The sequence below is a fragment of the Neomonachus schauinslandi genome, chromosome 14 (genome assembly GCF_002201575.2).
Source record: "Neomonachus schauinslandi chromosome 14, ASM220157v2, whole genome shotgun sequence".
In the NCBI taxonomy this organism is placed as follows: Eukaryota; Metazoa; Chordata; class Mammalia; order Carnivora; family Phocidae; genus Neomonachus; species Neomonachus schauinslandi.
In genome coordinates, this window is record NC_058416.1 from 87,171,151 (window position 1) to 87,176,025 (window position 4,875).

Genomic DNA, 4,875 nt, shown 5'->3' on the forward strand with positions numbered 1-4,875 from the left:
GCCCGCCAAGGGCAGCCCTGCTCCCTGCTACCCTGTGAGTGATGGAGCGGGCAGGCGGCGCCTGGGAGCCATGGCAGGAGGGGGCGTCCCCCGGGCCCGATTAGAGGGCCAGCCACAGGCAGACACGCTCAACTGTCAGCCCAGTCCTCCCAGCCCGCCATCAGAGGCACCATTAATTGCTGTCATTTGAGGGTGGCCTGTGGGGAGAAGGAGGGGGGTTGTGGGAAGGGGAGGGAAGGAGGAGGGAGTTATGGAGGGAGGAGGGGGAGGAGGGGAAGGGAGAGATGGAGGGGAATGGAGCGAGGGGCAGGGGGAGGAGGGGAAGGAAGGAAAGCAGGGGGAGGGACAGCTTGCCCAAGGCAGAGAACCCCCATGTGCTCACCTCCTCCACCCAGTGGAGGGACGCGGCCCCGCCCAACCAGGGACAAAGCCAGTGGACCTGCTGCCCCAAGATGGAGCAAACGGGGTTCAGAGAGGTGTGATTCTGCAGGGCTGAGCCCCACAAACCTTCCCCCGCAATCTCCTAGCATACACACCTGCACACTCGTCTGCCCGCAGGATACTTGGTCCAGATCTTCTTCCCCAAGGTACCCAGAAAGCCTGGCTGCCCCAGTCCCCCACCTGCGATCAGCCTCCACCCAGACCCAAGCCCTCGCCCGTCATCTGTACACCACCACGCACCACACCGCAAGGGCAAACCCCACCTGCCCCCTGCGCCCGGGCTCTCACAGCTTCCCCACCTGGGATGCCAGGAGCCCCCCTCCCCCGCCACCCAGGTCAAGACCTCCACCTGGCTTGGGGGCCACGTCCTGCAGTGACGAACACCAGCACAGGGTCTCCAGAGCCGGGCTCCCTGAGTTCAAGCCCTCCCCACCTGCACGCTTGGGGACATCACATCAACTCCCTGTGCCTTGACTGCCTCACCTATAGAACAGGACACAACAGTCCCCATCTCACGGGGTCGCTCTGTTAAATGAGATAATCCTACGAGGTGCTTAGAAGGGGGTCTCAGGCGACGGGAGTGCGGCGAGTGTTTCTGCCACTGTCACATTCCCGTCCTGGACCCTGGTCCTCCCTGGCCTTCCGACATCTCCCCTGCTACCTCTTATTTCAGAAATGGCTACTCCCCCAGCCCCGGCTCTGGCCCCACCAGACCACCTCAGGTGAGGGGCTCAGAAAGGCCCTCGAGCTGCCAACGGGAGCTGCGGGGCAAAGGGTCCAGACGGCGCCTCTCTCCGCGCCCCCCCATGCCCCCCTCCCAGCTGCCCCTGCCTGTCCCCAGACAGGCCTTGTCTCTGGGCTGAGGAGCCACTTGGGCCCTGCCAGGGGGGCTCCTGGGACCCCCTCTGCCCCCTCCCCCATCTGTCTGCCTCCCTCCTTCCTCAGAGGTGATGGATCGCCCCAGAGGAGGAAGCTAAGTGCTTGCAGACAAAAAGCCCTTTTATCGTCCTCGGGTGGGCCACGGCATGACAAGCAGATAACTCAGCCATGGGAGGAAGGCTCCCCATTAGGCCAGTAAGGCAGATTGATGGAGGACTAAGAGGCAGAGGAGGAGGAGGAAGGGAACCCCCCCCGCCGGGGCAAGGCTGCCTTCCTTCAACTTCAGAGGCACCCAAACCTGGCTGGGCTCCTCACCGTGGGGCAACAACCACCAGGGTCGCCCACACCTCCCACCTCCAAGATGAGACCTACCGCATGGGGTGCAGGGCCCGGCTCAGGCGGCAGGCACCCTACAAGCCTGTTTAACCCTCCTGCTTCCTGGAGGGGAGGGGGCAGGGGGAAAAGAGAGAGGCCTGCCCCAAGGAAACCCCACCCATACCTCACACGGTCTCCTGAAAACCAAGAGGCCCATTCCACACAGCCTCGGAGCCTTCGAATGAGCTGTTCCCTCTGCCTGGGACACCCTTCCTCCAGAGACCTGCATGCTCCCTTCCTCCCCTCCTGCAGGTCTTTGCTCAAACATCACCTTCGCAAGTGGGACCACCCTGACTCCCCCCCCCAATTTGCAACTGCATCCCCCAGCCCACCCATACACTTCCCAAACCCCTTCCTCTGCTGGTTCGTCATGCCCATGCCCACAGGACACACTGTGCGGATGTGACTTGCTTACTATCTGCCTCACCCAGGGAGGACCGGATGCTGGTCGACCCTATTCACAGCTCCTTCTCCACCACCTGGAACAGCACCTGACACACAGTAGGTGCTTTAGGAATAATTGTTCTGTGAATGAATATATTCTGAAAAGGAAAAAAACCTCTTGCTAGCAGCCAGGTCTGAGTCAGAACATGCTGAGCCCTGCTGTGAGCCCAGCAATGCCCTCAATGACCCTGTAGGACACCCATTTTACAGTTGAGGAAACTGAGGCACAGAAGTGGACTCGCGCCCAGGTCTGCGGGAGGCCCACCTGCTGCAGAACCACCAGGGAAGCCAGGACATCAGCCTAGGGCTGGGTATCAGGAACAAGGACTGAAACTCCCCCTAACTGCCTCTCAGCCTCAGTTTACCCCTATGCAGAATGGGGCTGCACAGGGGACCCCAGCTGTCCCTCCCAGGTCCCCACCGACACCCAGTATGGCTCTGATTGGAGGGGGGGACAAAGCTGAGAGGTGCTTGGGAGCCCAGAGTGCCTGATCTCAGCCCTGCCATGGAAGTTGCCAGTCAGGCTGGGGGCTCTGCTGGCCGCTCAGCCCCCCTCAGACCCTCCTTAGGGACCGGGCCCGGCTGACGCTCCCTCCTCACCTCCCAAAAGAACACCTCTGTCAGTAAGAGTTAAAGAAAGACAGGGGAACAGCGAACTAGCACTTACCACCTGCTAAGCACCACATGCTTACAGAAGCCTATGCCCCATCTCTGGAGCCTTAGCAGGCAGACCCGTGTTCAGTGCCACGGAGCCACGGAGCCACGGAGCCCGGCTAGCTGCCAATTCTAGGAGGCCACCCCGACTGACACTCCTTCCTCCAGGGCATGGGCTGGGGCTGGGTGCTCACCTCGTGACCCAGGACCCCCTCCCCACAACCCCTCTGGGAGGCATCCTCCACTAGGTCTCCAAATCTTCCAACTCTCAGGGAGGGGAATGGAGTGTCCCTGTCATGCCCACCAGGGTCTCCCAGGACCTGGCCTTAGTCTTTGCCAGGTCTTGGTCAGCAGGATGTCCTCCCCAAACCAAGCCCCATGACTCCAGGGATGGGGACCAGGCACAGGGAGAAGGGGCCGTGGATTCAGCTCCCTCTGCGACAAGTCTCCCAGCTGCTTAAAAAAACTACAAAAACACAGAAATCTTGGCAACAATCCACTCATCACCAATCCTTGGGGGCCGGGGGGGGCGGTGGGCAGGGAGATATGGATGCATCCCCATTTTATAGATGGGAAAATTGAGGCAAAGGGTGGCAAAGGGCCTTGCCCGGAGTCACGCAGATTATAAGTGGCCAAGAGAGACCTGCACGCAGGCAGCCAGGCCCCAGAATCCCGGCTCAGGAGCACTGTGCCTCTCCTAGTTAAAAATCAGTGTAATACAAAAGACACTGTGCACCAGCCAGGCCAATGTCCGAATTCCCAGCTCCAAGCTTTTGTCCACCATGCATGACCCGTTCCTGGACCGCCTTCCCTCTCCCTTGACATCCCAAACCCTGCCTGTGCCCATATGACCCCTCCCCAGTCCCCCTGGTGTGGGAGAGGCCCCGCCGTCCAATGTACCAGGTGGAGGGCGGGCAGTGGGCACAGACCTGCCCAATATGGGCCTTAGTCTGCTTGCTGCCAAATGCGCATGTTGGGGAAGAATCTGCCAGGTTCCCTGGGAGGGTCAACAAAGGGTTCAAGTCCCAGGTCTTAGTTTCCAGCTGAGACTCAGGACAGGTGACCCACCTGTGCCTCAGTTTCCTTGTTTGTAAAACGAGGATGGCAGCCCGTTTGGGGTGGGGGGGAGGCGTTGCTGTGAGACCCACACAGGGAAAGGACTAGCTGTGACATCAGCTTGTTGAGCACCTGCTCCGACCATGCCAGGCTCTGTTCTAAGCTCCTTTCGTCGTCACTGACACACTACGAGGGGACACTGGTGGGGCCCCCAGTTTACAGGTCGGGAAGTGGAGGCAGAGGGAGGTGCAGGGAGTTGCCCTGGGCGCCCAGCACGAGCACAGCACTGCCAGGTTTGGAACATGGGTCCGCTGTCTCCCACTGGTACCACGGCCACGGCGGCACACAGGGGTCCAGCCCGAGGACGTCCTCCAGCACCCGCCACCCCAACACGTGGGCCTTTCCACAGGCCTCTTCCTCCCCATGCCTGCGGCCACCTTCACACCACAGAAGCAACGTGCCCATGAGCCCCACCATCCCACACCCACACTGTCAAGGACCGCCCCTTCTCTCGGGCATCATATCCCATCCCCAGGGGCCCCCAAGTCCCCCAAGCAACTCTGGGGCACCGGATCCCACCCCACCAGGTCACACTGGGCCCCCAACCCCATCCAGCAGGAGGAGTCTGGCTTCCCCAGAAATTCCCGCCCCCGCCCACGAGAAGGTCCCAGCAAGCTGAATCTGCTGGAGACAGAGAGTGGGGACAGCCATGAACCTACCAGAAACGGCCTCCAGCAACGCCGAGTCCTCAAAGAGCCCGGGAGTCCTGCAGGAGGAAAATACGAGTCTCGTTAGTAAAAAGTCAGCAGCCTCCACACATGAGCTAAGTATGGCATGGCCACGTCAATGTGTGGGTAGGGATGGCGCGGCCCACTGGTCTGTGCCTGGGGCGCTGGATGCGTTAGGCCAAGCACTTCCCTGCCACAGCCTGGCGAGGCGGGCACTCTACCACAAGTGACAGAGAGGGACACTGAGGCTCAGAGGATCAAAGTCTCCTGCCCCCCTCCCCCGTCAGACCCCCCCAGG

General features: G+C 61.2%; 1 protein-coding gene across 8 annotated transcripts in view; it reads right to left on the reverse strand.

The window, feature by feature from the left end:
- NCOR2 (nuclear receptor corepressor 2) overlaps nt 1-4,613 on the reverse strand; it is a 183,484-nt gene extending 178,871 nt beyond the window's left edge. For all 8 annotated transcript variants that reach the window (XM_021698590.1, XM_021698586.1, XM_021698587.1 and 5 more), the window contains exon 1: nt 4,569-4,613. The gene's annotated coding sequence lies outside the window, so the exon portion shown is untranslated. The remainder of the gene's footprint in view (nt 1-4,568) is intronic.
- Nucleotides 4,614-4,875: the final 262 nt, after the last annotated feature.